Here is an 8,640-nt window from a genome sequence, read left to right on the forward strand (position 1 = left end):
GGACATTTTTTTAGTCATTTACCTTCACATTAACACTCATCTAACTTATTTCCTTACATTATATTGAAATATTTCTGTTGGTTCAGTGACATCCTAGTATGTTGCTGCTCTTTAGAGTCCAGGTAAATGAGAACAAACACAATACTTGAGCTCATCAGTGATAGATTATGGATGTTGATCAAATTATTAGCTTTGATGTAGGGCATTGTAAAAGATTGGCTGATTGTAAAAAATATTGTCCAGTAAATTACTAGACATTACACAGTTATAAGCAGTTGTTTCCCACCTCTTACTATGCGAATGTTGTATAATTTGTTGGTTTGTTGCATAAATTGGGTCACCATAACACTCCAGTCTGGAAGTTCAAGTTTATTTTTAAAAATGAGACAATACATATTAATAAACATTTATATATAAATACATGACACTATAACCAGGTTTCTAATTTCCATTTTTAGTTGCATTGGCAGCTTGATGTTAAAGCATAATAAGAAATACATGGATGAAAAAACACAAAATAACTCTATGGGATAGGAAATCGAGAAAAAAAATACATAATTAAAACAGAAGGCAGTTGAATTATATTGATGTCTTGATGACAGCATGGAGCAGGAGAGACGATAGATGCATTAAAGCTTCATCTGCAGCAATTTGGAAATTTGGTTTGTGGTGGTAAAGGAGGTTTGGAGCTGAGAGATGAATTGAGATGTTACTGCAGACAGAAGCCAGCAGGGAAGTTCATGTGGAAGAACAATGGAAATGCAATAGAATAAAAAAAGAAAGACTTAAATCTATCATTTATCTATATGGTCTTCTGTAAACGTAGAACTGAGACAGGTCATCTACGTTGACAAAGAAAAAGAATATAGTTTTATTTATTTGGTTATTAGGTACCTGAAGAAAAAAAAGTTCAGAAAAAATCCCCGAATTTCTGTTGTAAATGATATCACAACAGTCTGTTGAGACCAGACCGTGCTTTTTTTTTTTTTTTTTTTTTTTTTTGATGGGACATAATAAAAAAAATCCAATGGGCAACTTTTGGTTTGACTTGAAATGGCAAAAACCTTGACATGAAACAAAACTGGGATGAGTTCCAGCCACAACCTTTGGTAATGCCACGGGCCACCTCTGATCTGGGATTGGCAGCCGACATGAATCAAAACGATCGATTGACCCTCGGCTCCACAAGAAACACATGACCTGGAAACAACGGGGCTTGCGACTCCAGTGTTGTGCCGTGAGGCAGGTCCAAATCATAGGTGAGGATTTGATGAGGTTCTGAGGTAACAACTGCTTCAAAGGCTTTCCAAGTCAGGGGTGGTGGGAGGGAATAACGAATTGAAAACTTTTTCTCTTTACATTTCAAGAACCCTTTACAAAAGATGGAAAACAGGACAATTTCAAGCTTTGGAGTTCAGAGGAAAACCCCTCATGCAGAGTCCAGGGACCTTCTCATGTTCTCCACAACACCGTAGTCATCTGTATAAAGAGGCAGAGCTTGGCGCCTGTACAGAGGTGGATTACAGCTAACCATGCGGTAAAGCCGGAGCATGTTGTTCCGTGCACGCATCCCCAGCAGCCAACGCTGAAAGCATGACGCCCCCTCTTTAAAGCTACCATTACGCCCTCCGTTTCATGAGTTCCCGTTTTCCAGAGGGTCAGTGTTCAAATTCGATTTCACGCACTACACTGGCAATGCTGGCTGGCAGCGGCTGTGAAAAGACTGAGGGATGAGGGAGAGATTAGCCAAGTTACGCTCACCTAATTGAAACCAAACGACCTCTCTGGGCAGCTCTCGGAGCATGATTAAAGCCTGGTCTTGGCCACCTCTGTTTACTTAAAAAAGATGATTTTTCCAATAAATCGACACCCAGCACGGCCGATGAAGTCAGGAGGGAGGATTTGAGGCCGCAGCCGAGTCACAGAGCCGCGAAAACAGCTGCTTTAAATAGATTCAATTAGAGCTGGCTCTTTTCTCCTCAGAGCATCACAGCGCTTTCATGTCTGCGTCGGGCTGAATTTCCAAAGATGGCCGCCAAGAGATTACTGCTGACACATTCCTGTAAACTGTAAGAGATGCATCAGGGCCCCAGCTTTTAGGGTTCTGCCAGTGCCGGCCTGGCAGCCAGCGCTGAGGACAGCGGTGCCAGGAAAGCAATCCGGCTGTCCCGGAGCGAGGGCCTCCAGCCAGGCGGGCCCAAGTGGAAAGTGAACCTGCAGCGAGAGTTAGAATGAGCTCCAAGAAATAAATATGTGTGGAAATGACTGAGAGTGATCAAACTTCAGCGTGTGTTTGATATGGCTGTGATCATGCTCACCTCCCACTGTGCAAACTCCCTTCTGTGTTTAAATCACTCCCATCGTATATTTTCATCCCTTCTAACGTGGAGTGATTCAACACTTCATCGCCGTTTCATCCTTTCTCAATCCTTGACTCACATTCTCTTAAACTGCTGAAAATAAATCACATTCGGTAAGAGGACCAGTTTATTTCTCCCAGATGAGAACAGAGCATCGGTGCTGTTTAGTCTGGAAAAAATAAATAAAAAAAAGGAATATACAATAAAAGACAGAGAGCACAGATGAAACCCTTTGTGGTCCACTCGACACACCTGTTAGCTGATGTACTCGGGTGGAAGTTAAGACTTGTAACTCCTGTTTTGGGTGTTTGGTGAGACCCTGATGTGGTTAATAAAAAGACTAGAGAAGCGCTGTTAAAACAAATCCCCCAATGACTGTAACCTACACCAGACTCAGTGGTTTGTGCTTTAACATCAGAGGCATGCAGACAGAGCCAAGCCTGCTTTAGTGGAAATTACAACAAAATACAAGAGTGTTAAATTTCCTGTTTGGTCTGATCCACATTTTTCTTTCTTTTTTTTTTTTCCTCTGGGAAGTTTGAAAAAAGTTTCAAGAGGTTCGCAGCACATTCAGGGAATCGGTTAGAATTTCCACGTTCCATTCATTCTAATTTAAAATTAACCGGCATCATTCTTTCATTAATAATTTACTAGAGAATAGTTGGGGTGAAAGCAGACAGCAGTTTGTGGCGTTCGTTCATTTTTCAGTTCTTCTGAAAAATGAACATCCTATCTCACAGGTTTAAGATTGGTTTAGCCATCTCAGATATTGACAAAGAAGAAAAAGGAAAAGCAGAGCTTGCTGCTGGTGCTGATGGAGAAGTTGTTCTAGTGGACTAATGGAGGAAAAACAAAGTCAGCAGCGTTGGTGTATGGTAGCCATTATCTACCTCCTCTTTCAGTGATTAAAAGCAATCGGCTGTCCTCTTGCCTCAAACCCCGGCCTCTGGCCAAACCACCGACCACAGTTATTTCTCCTGGTCCCAGAGCACCATTTAATCATGTACGCACGCTTCACTATTGTGGTAGGACCTGTTTGTATATGCTGGGGATAGCTGAAGGGAAAGAGAGGAGAGAGTAATGGAAAGAGAAAGGGATGAAAGGCAAGTGATAGAGAACAAAATAACATAAAATGTTAGCTTTGATACCTTACTTCTCATGTTGTTTTTTTCTTTGAACTACGGCATGGCATTGCTTTATTTTAATTACCTATTAGTTTAAAAGGGGATGTGAAATAGACCAGCTTTTCTTGTAAAGTAGCATGAAATGACATTTGTTGGTGCTAAATAAATTAATTGAATTAAATTGTTGAATTTAGAGAAATTACATACCACCCAGGTATGGACAACCCCGCCCCCAAGAGCGCCATCTCTAACTCTACAGGCCTTAGTTAACATTTTAAAACCTACATCTCTTTACAGGACAAACAAAACGTATCCTAACTTGTTCAAAAGAAACCGCAGCGGTTCTACACGGTTTCACTTACATTCATTCTGCTTGTAGAAATAGTCTGAACAAGTGAAAGACCAAAACTTTTGTTATAATTTTACAAGATGACTAAGCTCAACTTTGTAGTTCAAAAGATATTGTAAATATCAAAATCTAAAGATCTGGCTTTTGTCTTTCGTTTCTCTGGATGTTAATCATTCCCATTCAGCACATATTGATATAAGCACTGATGCTTTTAGACCTGGACTGACCCTTCAGCCCATCATCGGTCCGGATCTGAGAGGCGGCAGCATTCAGACCTACACATGCAGTTTCACAACACAACTAATGAAATATGTTCACATATGCTCTTCAAAACCTCTCCTGTGGATTGTACAACAAAATACAGTAAAGTTGTTTCCATGCTCTACTTTCAGACTCTCTGCAAAGTGAAATTGAGATTTTTAGCTTTGCATTTGTGTTTGGGATGAATCCACAGCCTGTCACGGCATGCACAGATGCAGGCCACTGACACTTTAACTTGTGGCCTGAGGCCTTGAGGTAACTGTGTTCTCTTTGCTACACACACTGAGTCTGAGGCTACTCCAAGCGTTTCTGTACACTCATAAAATAGCTTGTGCATTGTTTTTGTTTTCTATCTTGTACTGTTAATTTTCATAATTTGTGCTATTTTATATAGACATATTTCAACCATTTAGACACCCCCTGCCAAATTACTCTTAAAAAAAAAAAAAAGAAAAGCATCACAATTCTGACCATTGGATGTAGCTGTGCAGATCAACTTTATCTAGATAAATGATTTTTAATTCAATGCAAAAGACAAGATAATTTCAGTATAATTCTTCTATAGAGAACAGATTGCTGAACGATAGTTTCTCCTTTGTTAATACACCAGAAATCACACATAGATTTGGAAGAAATTCTGTCAGAAAAGGCAAAAGTTTTAAATACTTTGCTTTTTCCCAATGAATGAATGACTGTTAAGTCACTTTAGCAAACACACCAACTGGCAAAACTTCAGACAGCTGAAAATAAAATTATCAACCAAAACAGAAAACCGACAGTCTGATTGTTGTTGACCTGTCAGTCAAAGCACAGTAGGAATAAAAATGTGAGCTCAGAATCTGTAAAAATGATCTAAAAATAATTTGTTTCTGCTGCTAATGCTGACACAGAATTGCATTTAAACTAAATATAAGTAATTTCTCAGTCGTTCTCCATGTTATGCCTAAGACTGAGAATATGGAGAGGGATCTATAGATCTGGGCTTGCCTTCTAATTGCTGAATCCTTTTGATTGAGAAAATGCCATATGAGGGAAAACATCAGCGCCTTGTATCCACTGAAATAATAAGCTGACCCAACCGCCCCTTTTCTCTGCGCCTTTGAGCACTGGCCAACCATCTGAATCCACTCAGTCCCAAATGAGCAGCTTATTTTTCAAAGTGTCTCTCATTTGTGCTCACTCTGCACCCTGACTTGGAATGGAAGGTGGGGAGGGGAAGAGGACGAGGTGGAGCAGCAGTGTCATCTTAGAGCGTGCCAGATTATCCTGTCTGGTGCAGAAATCCAGCAATGGGTCAGATTTTCCCTGGTGGATGGGTAATGTGGTGGGAAAAAAGGACTTCTGAATCCACACTCTGTCTCATGCAGTTATTTATATATATATATATATATATATATATATATATATATATATATATATATATATATAGACCCAGAAAATATCCTGCTTGAACTTTTTCCCACTAAGAATTTTAATTGCATCCTTTAAAGAACACAATTAAATTAAAACTGATTTTAAAATGTAATAATTTATAATGGTGAATAGCCTGTACTTTTATAGTGCTTTATCTAATCCAGAGGACCCGAAGACATTATTCACACACATCCAGCCATGCTGCAACCCAGCTGGATATCTTCAACTTTTTTTGGTATAAAAGTCTCATCCTTTTTTATCTGTCAAGATAAAACACACAAGCCAACTTTTTTTACATTTGCAAGCCTTCTCTTTTGAATCTGCCTTGATGTTTTTTGCGACTTTTTCAGTCAGGTCACTGAAGCTGGTTGATCATTTTACAGAAAATGCCCCTCATCTTCTGAACAGAACATATTTTTAGCAATGCATCTTTTAGTTCTCAAAGAAACTTAAAAGAAGCCCTGGAAATGCACCTCTTACCGAGACACAAAGCTCTTTTTACCCCATTGCCCTCTCAGAAACCTCTGATATTCTCATGAAGTTCCTTAATGCCCTAAAGTGTGGGACAGAGTTTGATGTGTGAAAATATCCTTCATTTGCACAAGCTACTTGACATTTCTTAAAGGTTGGTGCACAGCCAGGTTGGCAAGATAAACTGGCCCCATTGAGGACAACCTATTTTAGTGCCTCTTTAATGCTCTTAATATAGTTTTCATCATATCGTTGCATGCAAGTGTTAACCTTTTAGATCTCACTTCGCTTGTTCTGTGCTCAGGAGGTTTCAAGGGTGAAAAGAATATCCCCAGGCACTGGTGACCACGCCAACAAGAAAGGTTAAATGATCTCCTGTACATGCATATTACTTAGCATGAATCTTATGAAACCTTATAAAAAATGAAGTTACAACAACTAAAGAAATACCAAACATGTCAGCTGTGCATCAAATTTTCTTTAGATAAATTCCAGAGTTTTTGTCTTTAACTGCAAAGTGTCATCCTTCAAACTTAATTACTTGAAAAAAAAAGGTTTACAGCTTTAACATAAAATGTTTCGCTTTGTTTTTATTTGTGTTGGTATGTGCAATATTTTACGTAATTACACGCCCAACCCAAATTCTATGGAACCATTCCCAGGAAGAGGTATGTTGGCTTTGGTTTGAATTACCAGTTACCAGATTATTCTGTATTTTGACACCAACCAACTTGTAGGTGTCCATTCTAGAATCACAACAACCATATTTGATTTAATTCAAACGCAGGAAGTAGATTTTTCTCCTACAAAAACCGAGCTGACCGAGGCAGTCAGTTAACGGTCAAGTTAAGTTGGTATTACAGTCCTCAAACTGATATTGTTTAATGTGTTACTATCATGAGAATTATGTCTTTTCATAGCATACAGAAAGTCCATTGTTTCTGTCTGAAATTTGTGTGTCTGGATTCCAATCATCCTTTTCTATTTCTGTTTTTTAGCTGTAAACTAATTATTTTGTACCAATATTATTTTAGATCATAAGTGATTTCATCAATTCTTAATTTGAGTCATATCCATGGATGTTAATAAATGGATATATTTCTTTACAGTAGACTTTGAGTATAAGCAAAACAATTCCTACAAGTCAGTGCTGTCCAAAGTCATTCCTCAAAGGCTGGGTGTCCTGAACGTTTCTTAAATTTGTTCTGGTCCAAAACATATAAATTACAAATGATCATCAGGTTTCCAAAGAACTTCAGCATAAAAAACAGAGAATAAATGCATCAGACATGACATCCAAGAGTAGAAAATATATATTTTTTTTCTTTTTTAGGAGCAATATCCTTTTATCAAGCATAATAAATGTGAAAGATTGCTATTGTTTCAAAGCAAATGTAAAATAAACTAAAGATTTTCAAACTTTTCCAGTTTCATCACTGAAACTGCTGTAAAAGAACCCAAAACAAGTCTTACTCAGTGAATGTTTTTGATATGTATGGTGTTACTTGCCAGGGTATGATGGCACGAAGGAAAAAAAAACAGTTTTTAAAAAGTTCTCTTGTAACAACATGAATTTTTCCGTTCCTTTCTTGCATGGCCAGTCATTGTCTCTGTTGCCCTCTGTGTTGTCCTCAATATTTTAGTTCTTTGTGATTCTTAAACTCAAATTTACTCTTTTTGCAGCCTGGGTCTCATTGGGAGGTGCGGTGCACGGCTGGTTGTGTAGAAATAGGGCCTCGCCCTTGTTCTAATTGATTGGCCCCATCAGATTATATATGGAGGAGAACATTCAATTTTTAACATTCACATGTCATTGGATTCCCATGCCTCTCCAAAATGACTTCAATTTATTTCCCAGAGTCCTGCTAAAAAAACCACAGCCATAGTAACAATAAGAAAGGGCATAAATTGTCTCTCGTCGCAGAGCTTTTGCCAGGATTTCCCAAGACCTGCTTACATTTTGCAAATCAAGTGCATGTGATGACCTCGCTCAGCTTTGGAGCTGTGATTGACAGCAGCATGATAAATAGTGAACCATTATGAAACACCGTGGATCCAAGTTGAACCTGATTGGATCAGCATGTTTGGGATAAATAACTTGGCACGCTCTGCCTGTCACCCACCAAACACACGATGATGAAGAGCAGCATGGAGGCTCTCTGGCGTGGTTGTTTTTTAGAAGTTCGCTTTGGAGCAGCAGCCCGTAAAGTTCCTCCCTCGTAACTCTTGTTGCAAAAAGTTCAGAAAGCCGTTGGACTGTGGCTTCACCGCAAGTTCTGCTGCAGTTGACGCAATATTCACACATGGGTTAGCCTTTATGAGCTCCATGTGCAGCGCTTTGTTTCCGTGGAAGATTTGTTGTCAGCTCCTCTCAGAGAAAGATGGGCCAAGCCAAACTTCTCTTCTCCGTCGGGAGGGTCACCATGCTGCTCCTCCACACCCAGCAGGTGCTTATCCCGCCACTGAGGTAAGGAGTCAAGCGGCTGACATTAGAATAACAAAGGCAGGATTGGAGATGGCCAGGTTTCATAGGTGCTGCCACGGCTAAATCCCACCGATACAGCGGGGAGATTAGCAGAGTCAAAAGTGATCATGGGTAATTGGTTATCTCACCTCGAGCACCTCGACGGGTCTTATCCCCTAGTAAGCCTCCTTATACTCT

The 8,640-nt window shown here is 39.4% G+C and overlaps 1 long non-coding RNA gene across 1 annotated transcript; it reads right to left on the reverse strand.

Annotated features, from left to right (window-relative positions):
- Nucleotides 1–558: 558 nt before the first annotated feature.
- Nucleotides 559–5,433, reverse strand: LOC103458974 (uncharacterized). The gene is made up of 2 exons (XR_532652.3): nucleotides 2,319–5,433; nucleotides 559–2,214 (listed from the first exon to the last, which is right to left on the reverse strand). It is a non-coding gene; the product is annotated as an uncharacterized LOC103458974 (long non-coding RNA).
- Between the last annotated feature and the right edge of the window lie 3,207 nt (nucleotides 5,434–8,640).

This window comes from Poecilia reticulata, chromosome 22 (genome assembly GCF_904066995.2).
Source record: "Poecilia reticulata chromosome 22, P_reticulata-male-v2, whole genome shotgun sequence".
Classification (NCBI taxonomy): Eukaryota; Metazoa; Chordata; class Actinopteri; order Cyprinodontiformes; family Poeciliidae; genus Poecilia; species Poecilia reticulata.